This window comes from Heloderma suspectum, chromosome 6 (genome assembly GCF_057233095.1).
Source record: "Heloderma suspectum isolate Gila_16-S chromosome 6, 16-S_ref, whole genome shotgun sequence".
NCBI classification, from domain to species: Eukaryota; Metazoa; Chordata; class Lepidosauria; order Squamata; family Helodermatidae; genus Heloderma; species Heloderma suspectum.
This window is the reverse complement of record NC_139463.1, coordinates 89,579,621-89,592,456: the sequence shown is the minus strand read 5'-3', so window position 1 is coordinate 89,592,456 and position 12,836 is coordinate 89,579,621. Positions and strand designations below refer to the sequence as shown.

Sequence of the window (12,836 nt, the reverse complement as noted above, 5' to 3'; positions counted from 1 at the left end):
TGTTGAGAGGTTCAACAGGACTTTAAAAACAAAAATGTGGAGGTATTTCTAGGGATGTACAAAACTGACCTTTTCGCAGGGGTGAGTCGCAGTGGGAGGGAGGCGTTCCACACCTCCTCCCAAAATCCTAACCTGGCTGGCTCCACTCCACGGCAACTTTGGGTGCATTTGCAGGTGTGTGGAGCCTGTGGATGCAAAGAGTGGCAGCTATGGTGGCCACCCTTTGCGTTCATGTTTTTGGCCATGATAGGCTATGTAAATATTTACATAGGCTATCACAGCAAAAAAAACAGGAATGCAAATGGTGGCAGCTACACCCCTGCTCAGAAAAGGGGATCATGTGTGGATTTCTAGAAGCAAGGGTGTTTTTGCTAAGAGTTACAAACAGAATTTCACCACAGAGTTATTTATATTGGATCAAGTCATCCAAAGAGCAAAGAGACCTGTCTACCAGTTAAAAGATTATGAAGGGGACACCGTAGTGGGGACCTTCTATCCTGAAGAGTTACAGAAAGTTAATGCCATGGAGGATAGAGTATACAGGATCAAAGAAGTCCTGGCTACAAAGGGTAGGGGAAGGAGAAAGTATCACCTAGTGAAATGGTTAGGCTGGCCTAGCAAGTTCAACAGCTGGGTGCACGCTTCTGATCTTTGTGAACCTGTATAGAAGTTCAGAACAGAATGGGTGACAGTGGGTTTTATATTACCCTGCCTAGTAACGCCTGTGCAGAGGTTTTCCCACAGAACATCATCTCAATGTTTACTATATGCCTAGTAAGATCTCTGGACCTTCCTGGGTCATGGGAAGTGGATCTGGTTGGGAAACAATACTCGCACAGCTGGTACACTCTAACTAGCAATGCACAATTTGAAATTCATCAAGGGAAAAGCAAATGTACCTTTTTTCTGCTCAGTGGCTATTGTGCGAGCATTCCTGATCTGGTTGAAAACATAAACAAGATTATACTAGATAAACAGGGTGGCCCGGAAGTGATTATGCACTACAGTGAGTTGTCTGGAAAAGTTGTTGTTAAAGCCACAGAACTGTATAGCTTACTAGGTAGTACAGAGTTGATCCACATATTGGGGCCATTAACTGGACATTCTGACATTACAGGTGGCTTTAACACCTTAGAAATCTACACAGACCTTGTGGAGCACCAGATGGTTGGGGACTTTTATGTACCCTTACTGTACTGTGTGTGCCGGTGTGTGGACAGAACAGGAAATGTGTCAACATTGGTTATCTAGGGATGGGGGAGAATTTCTCCCCGAAACTTCAGGGGGCCAAGTGCCAACGCATTCGGTCCTCCGAAGGTTGTTCAGGGAGAAATTCTCCGCCCCCCCGCCCCCCCGGGATGGGACTTACCTTTCATGAATGTCGCTCCCGGCGGTGGGTCCCAGCGGCGGTTCGGCAGGTCTTCGTCATGGGCGGGGGCGGCAGCCGGTCTTTCGACCGGCTGCCGCCACCGCCATTACAAGAAAAGTAAAAAAAAAAAAACACCCCTGTGATAGGCTATGTAACGATTTACGTAGCCTATCACGGCTAGATTTTCAAAGTCAGCCATGATAGGCTACATTAATCATCACGTAGCCTATCACGGGTGACTTTAAAAAAAAAAAAGCACTTATGCTAATGGCGGCCCCCATAGGGAGCTGCCATTCGCCTTCCTTATTTGGTCCCTGTAGTCTACGTAAAGATTTACGTAGACTACTGCGAAAATAAGGGCAATGCAAATGTTGCCCTTATTTTCGCTGTAGTCTACATAAATCTTTACGTAGACTACAGGGACCAAATAAGGAACGTAAATGGCGGCTCCCTATGGGGGCCGCCATTTGTGTACGTGCTTTTTTTTTTTTTAAGTCACCCGTGATAGGCTACGTGACAATTAACATAGCCTATCACGGCTGACTTTGCAGATCTAGCTGTGATAGGCTATGTAAATCATTACGTAGCCTATCACGGGGCTTTTTTTTTTTTTTTTTACTTTTCCTTTGAAGTTTGCGGCTGGGGAGACGGGGCGCTTCTCCCCGGCCTGAATTTCGGCCGGGCGAGGCGGGAAGCCTCTCCCCCTGGCCTGAACTTCAGGGGGAGAAGTGAAGCGCCTCCCCCCCACCACGAAGCAAGCTGCGAGACCAGGTAAGTGACTTTCGTAAATCCCTAGTTATGACAAGCCTCACTACATACCTGTGAGTAATCATCACATTGACACCATCACTGTTGAAATAAAGATAGATCAGAACAAAAGTGTACCATTTTGTTTTGGTAAGGTGGTTGTGAAGCTGCACTTTCACCCCCGGAGATCCCAGGTATTTAAAACTTAAAATGGTCATCCTAAAAACCTATGGTGACCCTACCCTGTATAGGGGGTATTATAGGGCCCAGGCTGGAAATGCACTGCCAGGATTCCACGGAGCCCCTGTTATGTACAGAGCATGGATCGGTGGGATTTTCAGGAGCCTTTTCCAAAAAGCAGTTCCCCTTTTGAGAAGAGGCTTGGACATCATCAGACTCCACATGAAGACTGCTGCGTGTAATATTGCTAAAGATGTGGCTGGCCATGTTATTCATGCAGTTCCAAATAGAGTGAACAATCCACTTTCTCAAGAGGGCTCAGACCTAGTGTATATTCAAAGGAAAAGGAGCCGAAAAAGAAAAGCATCACAGGTGAGATTGATTGGACCACCCCACCTCCTTAAAAGATAAGCTGTGAGAGGAAAGAGAAGTCAGAAGTGCCGTGTTGTAAGAAAGAAGAGATGTCCAGCTGCGTCCAAAAGAGATATATATTATACTCAACCATGGCTTTTATCCACTGTGGCTCTGAAGAATGCACTAAATCTGAATTGGATCTATTCAGCATTGGACCTACGCACACCAGTACTGAGAGAAGTTTGTTTATCCAAGTAACCCCCTTGTCAGCCCTGACAGAATCTGCACCCCTAGACTTCTTCATCACAGGAAATGGTGAAGCTTATATGGATCTAAATAACACCTTGCTCTATGTGTGCTGCAAAATTGTCAATGAAGATGGAAGCAACATCGCTGCAGATGCAGAAGTAGGCCTGGTAAATTACCCCATAGCCTCCTAGGGATGTCAGAGAATTCCGCCACGGATCTCGGTGACACCGAATGCCAGTGCATTCAGCCCCCCGAACTCTGTGGCAGAACGGCCTGCCCCCCGCCCCCCCTGCAGATCCCCCTGGGATGAGACTTACCTGGGGCAGATCTTCCAGGCAGCGGTGGCTTCAGCGGCGGCTCCAGCAGCGGCGGCTGCGGCGGCTGGTCTTCCGACCGGCTGCCGCCGCCGCCATTTCCAGTGCTGGGAAAAAAAAAAAAAATGTGATAGGCTACATAAAGATTTACGTAGCCTATCATGGCTAGGTTTAAAAAAGAAAATGATGTGATAGGCTGCGTAAATCTTTACGTAGCCTATCACGTCTGACTTTTTTTAAAAAAGCATGTACGCAAATGGCAGCTATGGCCGCCACCATTTGCGTTCCTGTCAGGGTGGACACTGAGCCCATAGAATCCCAGAGTAGTTCTGATTCTGAGGAAGAGCAGTCGCTCCTGGGAGGGGAGTGCGCTCCTCTTTCCCAGGGCCAACAGCTGACGGAGATTCCTCGCACCAACATTCCTAGGTTAGATAGCAGTCCAGGGAGTAACAGAGAGTGGATAGGAAACTTGGTGGATGCGCAACGCCGACGCAGAGAGCAGCGCGAGATGGAGGGTGCAGAAAGGAGGCGGAGTGCCCGGTTGGCGCGCAAACAAAGGCTGCAACCAGAGGATCCAAGGGAAAAGGGGAGGGACTCTACCTAGTCCTTAAGTTCAGGGGTCTGCCAGTAATTCCCTTTCAAACGGGGACCAACTGTTCCAACTTAGCGCATAGGTTCGGTGCTGCTCAGATCTAGTTGCAAACGGTATAGTGGTTAAGTTGTAAAAGAAGAATAAAGCTTTGAAAGGAATCCCTTCATCTGTGTCTGGACTTGGCTACTGGATTAGACTGAGAGAGGCCTCCAAGGAGCCCTTGAAAGCTCCTTATTTTGGGCCATCTTAGTCTAGTAAATATTTACATAGACCAAGATGGCGAAAATACAGGGGAACGCAAATAGCGTCCGCTACGCTATTTGTGTTCCCCTTATTTTCACCGTCTTAGTCTACATAAATATTTACATAGACTGAGATGGCCCAAAATAAGGAACGCAAATGGCGGTGGCCGTAGCTGCCGCCATTTGCGTATGCGCATTTTTTTTTTTTAAGTCAGACGTGATAGGCTACGTAAAGATTTACGTAGTCTATCACAGCTGACTACAGGGACACAAATGGCAGCGGCTACGGCCGCCATTTGCGTCCCTGCTAGCCAGTGGCCGGATGTCCAGCTGCTGGCGGAGCCGGCCGGTGGCTCCATGGAATCCCCACGGAGCGGAGCCAGCCGGCCAGGATTCCGGTGGGGAGGCGCAACGCGCGTCCCCCTGAGTGAGGATTGCCGGGGGAGGGATGGAGCGCCTCCCCCCCCAGCGGAACTCAGCGGAGCCAGGTAAGGGCAATTTTGTACATCCCTATAGCCTCCATCTTTAGTCAACTGGATGTAATGGTGGGGGATCGACTTATAAGTCAGAGTTCTTATCCATCTGTATTTTGATAGGCTGTCTTCCGTCTTGTGTGAAAACCACTTTAAAAGCTCCAGACTCCTCCCTGCCCATTTTGCCTTTTAGCGTGCAAGCCCAGGCATATTTAAACAGAATGTCTATCACCGTTAAAATATACTTGTAACCATTGTTGTATTGACAAAATTGCTTCATGTTGACTAAATCGGCTTCCATTGTGTATCCACTTCAGACACCGTGGTCCTATTTCATTTAAAATGAATCCTGGCTGGTTTATGCAGTGTGTAAGCCTACTGATCTGAGAGCCACTTGTAACTTGGTTTCAGGAAAAGTTCTTTGTCCCATGGGAAATACAGCTAAAGGTAAGCTTTCTGTTACAGTCACTGTGACACCAGCTCCCTTCCCTGCTTTAATGTTTATGGCTCCAGTTGTCATAGGTGCAGTTTCCATCTTTCTGGGCTGAATGCACAAGGGTACCGAGGAATGAGTAAAACCTGAAGGTCCCTCAGTCACTCTTGGCCACTCCAAGTTCTTTAGCCATTCCATGTTCTCTGTGCAGAAAAGATGTCTGGGCAAAAAGAAAAGGCTGTTTTTCTGCGGGCAAGTCTGTCCCTATTGGTCAGTGGGGTTGTGGAGTGTGACCTTACAGGGCCAGGCTCTAAGACTTCTTCCTATTGGTCCACGGTGGCATGGCAAGTTCATAGAGGGGTCACGTGACACCCATCGGGCCAATCCGGGTGCAACTTGGAAATGGCCTTGTGAGCCATTTCCACACCCATACCCCCTAGGGCTCTAAAACCAATTCCTATTGGTCCATGGTGGCATGGTGAGTTTGTAGAGAGGTCACATGACCTCCATTAGGTGACCCTGAAGGTCATATGACCAGGTCAGCTGATTGCATATGGCAGACTTCCAGCTAGGGCAGGACTTCCCATCTCAACAGGGGACAGTGCAACTGTCACCTTCGAAAATGGGGTGTGGTTTAGAGTTTGATGTGAACCCCCTGCTTTACTACTAGCCTCTCAACCCAGAGCTCCAGGTTGTTGTAGGGCAAACAAACCAGAGTTTTTCACATAATTCATTGTTGGATTAAAACTCTAGGGTGTTTGTCCCTCAGAGTTACAGATATGGATGTCATATCAAACAACCAGGAATGGGGCATTCCTGGGGTTTCTGTGAAACTGGATGCAAAGCAGAAGCTGTGAGCATGTGGAAGCAGCACGCCTGGTCGCTATCATGTGGCTACGGGAAAAACACAATTAGAATAAAATAGAGTAAATAATTATATACTAGAAAAACATAATTGCCCTACAATATGTCCATAATAAATCTTTCTACCATGTAAAATGACCACACATTTACAAGCATGTGCAGTAGAGACAAGATGTATCCAGTATCCAACCTGGAAATTCTCCCTTAGATATAAATTTATCCCTGGAGAGGGGGCCTGACAACTGACACCAACTCTTATCACTCATATTAAACAGTCAACATTTGAAAAAATCCCCTGCCTTCTCATATGCCCCACACATGTGCCTGCATCTTCTGCCTGAACATCAACTGAAAGAAACTTTGAGCTTTTCTACTTGAGGTTGTTAATTGGCTGTTAATCTGGTGTCACTAGAAAAGAGAGAAACAGAATTAATTGAGTTAGAATTGGGAGCTGACAGGGATAGCAGTCCATGCACAAGTTAGGTTGGGCTATGAGAACCAGTAGTTATAATTCTTTATCACATGACTACTTGTTCTGGATGTAGTTTGATACAGCGAAGCCTTCAAGCAAAGTTACGCAGCTGGCAGAGTTGGACACATTATGCCTGCCCTGGCCCCTAGGCACAACCCCTGCCATGGTGACCCCCAGAGCCCCTTGAAGGGGGGGGCTGCCCAGCAGAAAAGATGAGGGGCAGCTATATAAGTCTTTCTCCCAGACTACTTCCTCCTAGCTTCAAACTGTCTGAACTGCAGAACTATGTCCTGGTTAAGGAAGTCTGCCACGTACTGCCTAAATGTGGTACAGCTGACTGCAGCCTCACAGACACATTCAGATTAATTGTAAGTAATGAGTTTTAAGAAACAAATAACCATCAGGTGTACACTGTCGAATAACCCCGGGTCTGCATGGCAAGTTTCGGGTGTCTAGGTTTCACAGTCTTGGAGGATATACAAACAAACGGTTAAATTGAAGAAGTAAATCCTTAAATGTTTTTGATTGGCCACCCTTGTGTTTCAAGGTGGGGGATGAAATTTTCACTATACCTACAGCCATCCCATGTGGAGGTGCAACAAATCCTGGAAGTACCATAACAATCAGATGTATGGTTTTCAAGTCCATCAAGGACATACAGACAAACACTTCCTTGTATATAGAGAGAGTGGCTGAAGTAACCAGCATTGCCCAGATTAATTTCCTTAGACACAACTCAGGCATCCACCTGGCAAGGGGAGGGAGCAGGCAATTCAGATGCTCCCTTCCTTCCTGGAATTGTGTGCAAAATGGTGAATTTGGTTTTAATGGAGATGGAGAAGGGTGTAGAATATAAAAGAAGGATTATAACTTGAAGTGAAAAAGTTCCCTGTGCATTGTATACTTGGGTTCTTTGATGAAATGTCTCAACGCAGAAATACTAACATGTAATCTTTTAATTTTAATGTTTTTCACCGCTGCAGTCTTCTTCTGAGTCCTCAGGTTCATCCGCAAACTCTACATCTGTTTTCAGGGTTGCTACATGACTGTAGTTTGCACACAGCAGGGCAAGGAAGTCCATTGGATAGTAGGGATGTACGTAGGGATGTCAGAGAATTTCTCCACGAATCTCTGGGAGGCCGAATGCCAACTCATTCGGCCCCCCAAAATTGGTGGGGAAATTCTCCGCCCCCCCACCCCCCGCCCCCCTGGGATGGGACTTAACTCGTGCAAATCTCCCTCTCGGCGGCGGGTCCCGGCGGTATTACGGCGGTGTTGCGGCTTCCAACTGGCTGCTGCCGCCTCCATTTCCCGGTAAAGTAAAAAAAAAAAAAAAAGTGATAAGCTACGTAACGATTTATGTAGCCTATCACGGCTAGATTTTCAAAGTCAGCCATGATAGGCTACGTAAATCGTTATGTAGCCTATCATGGGTGACTTTGAAAAAAAAAAGCACGTACACAAATGGCGGCGCCCATGGGTGCCACCATTTGCGTTCCTTATTTGGGCACGGGTAGTCTACATAAAGATTTACATAGACTAAGGTGAAAAGAAGGGCAACGCAAATGATGTAATGATTTACGTAGCCTATCACGGCTGACTTTGAAAATCTAGCCATGATAGGCTGCGTAAATCGTTACGTAGCTTATCACGTGTTTTTTTTTTTACATAACTTTTTTCTGTCATGGCCAGAGAGGTGAAGCGCTCCCCCAGCAAGAATTTCGGCGGGGAGGGATGGGGCGCCTTCCCCCCATCCTGAATTTTGGCAGGGAGAGGCGGGGCGCCTCCCCTCGGCCAAGAATTTTGGGGGGAGAACCGGAGCGCCTCCCCCCCACCGAAAACAGCTGCAGGACCAGGTAAGGGACTTTCGTCCATCCTTAGATGTATGAGAGTCACTTACCTTTTCGACAGGGTGATTTGCTGTGGGGGGAGTCACTCTGCGCCTCCCCTCAAAATCCTAATCTGGCCGGCTCCACTCTGCGGAGATTCTGCGGAGCCGGCGGCCAGGGCCACCCGCAGCCAGAAATCTGGCCGCTGGGCAGCCTGCAGAAAAAACAACAACAGCGTACACAAATGGCGGCGGCTACGGCGGCTGTCATTTGCATTCCCTTTTTTTCATTGTTTTAGTCTACGTAAATATTTACGTAAGCTATTACGGCGAAAAAAAGGGGAACGCAAATATCATAGTGAGCGCCATTGGCATTCCTTTTTTTCCCGCAGCTTCAGCCTATGTAAATATTTATGTAAGCTATTGCGGCGAGAAAAAAAAAGGAACGCAAATAGCGCCGAATATGCTATTTGCGTTCCCCTTTTTTTCTCTGTAATAGCTTATGTAAATATTTACGTAGGCCGTTACGGCGGGAAAAAAAAGGAACTCAAATAGCACCCACTACACTATTTGCGTTCCCCTTTTTCTTTGCCGTAATAGCTTACGTAAATATTTACGTAGGCTAAAACAGCGAAAAAATGGGAATGCAAATGGCAGCCACTGTAGCCGTCACTATTTGCATACGCTGTTTTTTTTTAGCTTGCCATGATAGGCTACGTAAATAATTACGTAGCCTATCACGGCCTCCGCAGGGACGCAAATGGCATCCCTGCGTTAGCCGTGATAGGCTACGTAATTATTTATGTAGCCTATCACAACTATGATGAGGAAGCCAATGGCGGCCACAGCGTGGCCGCCATTCGCAAGTCAATGCGGACGGCAGCAGGTAAGTGCTCCATTTTGCATGTCTTTTGTGGGATGGGGGGGTGGGGGCTTCATTCCGCCATGGATTTCAGGGGGCCGAATGCATTGGCATTCAGCCTCATCAAGATCCGTGGTAGAATTCTCTGACATCCCTATTGGATAGGCATAGGGATGTTGGAGAATTCTGCCATGGATTCCAGGGAGGCTGAATTCCAGTGAATTTGCCCCCCCCCCCAGAATCCATGGCAGAACGAAGAAACCCCCTTTGCCATCCTGCAAAATGGGCCCGGAACGGAGCCTACCTGGTCTCGGCCATCCGGTGCTCCGCAAATGGTAGCCGCGGCTGCGGCTGCCATTCACCTTCCTTCGAATGGCCGTGATAGACTACGTAAGTATTTAGATAGCCTATCACGGCTAATGCAGGGACACCATTTGTGTCCCTGCAGAGGCCATGATAGGCTATGTAAATACTTATGTAGCCTATAACGGCAAAAGGCAGGAATGCAAATGGCGGCCGCTATGCCATTTGAATCCCTGTCTTTTCTTTTGCCGTGATAGGCTACTTAAATATTTATATAGCCTATCACGGCTCAGCGAAGGGACACAAATGGTGGTCGCTACACCGGCCGCCATTTGCAGCTGCAGACCTGCTGCAGCCGGATGTCCAGCTGCGGATGCACCCGGCCGGTGGCTCCGTGGAGTCGCAGTGGAGTGGAGCCAGCCAGGGAGGATTTTGGGGGGAGGGATGGAGCCCATCCCCCCTACACCGTGGATGCCACTTACGAAACAGGTAAGTGGTTTCGTACATCCCTAGATAGGCATGAGTGGTTTGTCTGGGGATGGGAATGCACACACTTGCCTGACAACATCTCCAAAACTACTGTAAGTGCTTGTGGTTCATGCATCCAATCAATGACCGAATCGCCATCTCTGTCTGTCTGACTAAATGTCAGTAGTTGTGAAATGATAACAATGTAACATTTGTAAATAAAAACATATGCATGCCGATAGGGATGTCAGAGAATTTCACCACGAATCTCAGGGAGGCCGAATGACAGCGCATTCAGCCCCCCGAAATCAGTGGCAGAACGGTCTGCCCCCTTCGCCCCTCCCAGGATGGGACTTACCTTGGGCGGATCTTCCTGGTGGTGTTGGCGGCGGTGGTTTGGCAGCGGTTCGGCGGTGGCGGCGGCCGGTCTTCTGACCGGCTTCCGCCACCTCCATTCCCAGTTAAAAAAAAACAAAAAACATGATAGGCTATGCAAAGATTTACAAGCCTATCACATCTAGATTTTTAAAAAACACCGTGATAGGCTACGTAAATTTTTACGTAGCCTATCACGGCTGATTTAAAGGGAAAAAAAGCGCATGCACGTAAATGGCGGCGCCCATGGGCGCCGCCATTTGCGTTCCTTATTTTGGCATGGCTTATTTTGGCATGTCTTAGTCTATGTAAACATTTAGAGTGGGGGCCACCGCCACCAAGAACATTTTGGCTGACCTCATAGCCAAGTCAGTAACCCCCCTTCGATATGACAACATGGACATGTTATTCATTCTCCATCCTCCTGTAATAGGAGGGTCAAGTCATGTGTCAGTGTGTTCGTGCTCCAGTGTCGGTGTAACAACATCTGGTTCTGGGTCCGCCATGTCCCTGGTTAGGTAAACCCAATTGTCAATGTTTTGTCATGAAATCAGGCCAACGACGTCCGGGCCTTAGCCCCACGGGTGCGTCCATTCCCAGATCCCATCCTTGCAGTACTATGGGAGACTGGGAGATTAAAGCCAGACATGCCATCCTGCATTCCATAGCTCCCAGTACAGGACCTGCCTGCGACAGAGCAGGTAGGGTATGCCGTGCCTTAGGCAAAGCTTCAGCGATAGGATTCATGGCCCTTACCTATAGATCATTGGCTGCTATTTTGTGTCTCCTTAAGGAACAACAAATTATCTGGGACCATAAGTCGCAAGCTGGCCGTTTAGCCTTCCAGCCCACAACAGTGGGATTCACTGACTCCATGTCAGATTTTAGGGTTCGGCTTGCAATATAGGGTTGGGCACAGATGTTGCCTGCTTTAGTAGATTTTAGCCACCCTCTCTCCCCGGATACCCTTTTGGGCTCAAGGGGTAAGGGCCCTCCATTTGCGCTTTCCAGTAAGACATTTTCCTTTTCCACGCAGCAGCCTTAACAGCCTTTTTCAAGCCCCCCTTAGGAATTCAGGGTTGGTCTGGGCTCTCAAGTCTGGCTTGTCCCAGAGGGCCTTGATATACTTCAAGGTACAGGTCTGTCCCAATGTAACCCACTTATGCATTTGGTGATCAAACTGATCGGTATGGCAAGGGCACGGCAGTGGCCCACGGCCAAAAGCAAGTCAATGGGTTATGCCCCGTCAGGGCGTTATGGGTTTTATGGAATGCCACGGTCGGCATTCCATAAAATTTTTGGAATTTTTTGGCTCACAGTTTGATTGGCCTATTACTGTGAGTCTTTTTCACCTACGTCACACTGTTTTGCAGATTTAGTGTGTCCTGTAAGGGAATATGGTCTATATCATTGGTCACATTCTAGTTGGCGGCTAGGACGGGCAAAACAGGAAAGTAGGGATGGTGTGCATGCAGAGGCACTTTATGGTGACCGGTGATGCCTGAGGCCCCCTGAACGTGTTGTGCGGCTCGGTGGGGGGATAAGGGTTGCCTGGGAGACCAACCCTACTCACTCACCCAGGTGTTGTGCGGCACCGGGTTGGGGGTGACACCGGAAGGTCTACCTCCCCCAGAAGGGGCGAGATCACCGCCACCCCTCAGGCTGGTTGTGTTTTCATCCATGAAGTGCCAGCTAGCCACTGACACAGTTAGATGCCCGTCCTAGTTACCCCTTTGCAGGTATTTCAGTAAATGTGGCCCAATTTTCAACCCAAGCTTGTTGTCTGCATCTTCTTTAACCCATCTCTGCTCGCAAATGGTCTAACATTTTCTTAATTTATAGCTTATACCATAAAAATGGTAACTGATAGGATCATTATTATAATTTCTAAGAGCATTCACTTGCTTTCCAATGCAGTTTTAATATTTTAAACCGGACACTTGGTCCATACATTACAAAGTTAGAAAAAGATGGCTTTGGCCATCTTGCTGACAATATAAAAAGCTGAAGCATTCAGAATAGGCTATCACATGACAATAGAATCTAGAGACACACACCTTTAAAAAAATCATAATGAAGTTTTGCCACCTTACTTGATACCAATATCTCAATTTTCAGCTCTTCACCAACTATAACCTGCCTCACATGATTACTGTGAGTATAAAAATGGAGAGAACATTCATTCCTAGAGGAAAGGCAAGACACAAATGTAATAAAACAGACGAAGTGATTATACACTAGAAAAACATAATTGTCTTGCAATATGTTCATGATAAATCTAGCTAACATGTACACTGACCACACATTTACATACCTGTAAAATAGAAACCTTCAGCAAAGGAGATCGTTACCTTGTTGTGGTGCTGGAGCTTGAGCACCTCAATGACGTCATGAGCTAAACTGTGAAGGGACACCCAAGACTGGAAGGTCATGGCAGAGAGGTCAGACTAAATACGATCCCTGGGGAAGGAAACGGCAACCCACCCCGGTATTCTTGCCATGAAAACTAAATGGATCAGTACAACGAGAGATATGTCAGTATACCATCGAAAGATGGGACTCCCAGGAAGATGGTCAAAATGCTACTGGGGAGGAACAGAGGATAAGTTCAACTAGCCCCAGATGTGATGACACAGCTAGCTCAAATCCGCAAGGATGGCTAGCAGCCGATGGTGCTGGTGGTGAACGACGAATTTGATGTTCTAAAGATC

At 47.6% G+C, this 12,836-nt stretch overlaps 1 pseudogene; it reads left to right on the top strand.

Annotated features, from left to right (window-relative positions):
• Positions 1-12,836, top strand: part of LOC146341770 (vomeronasal type-2 receptor 26-like) — a 35,987-nt pseudogene that overhangs the window by 915 nt on the left and 22,236 nt on the right.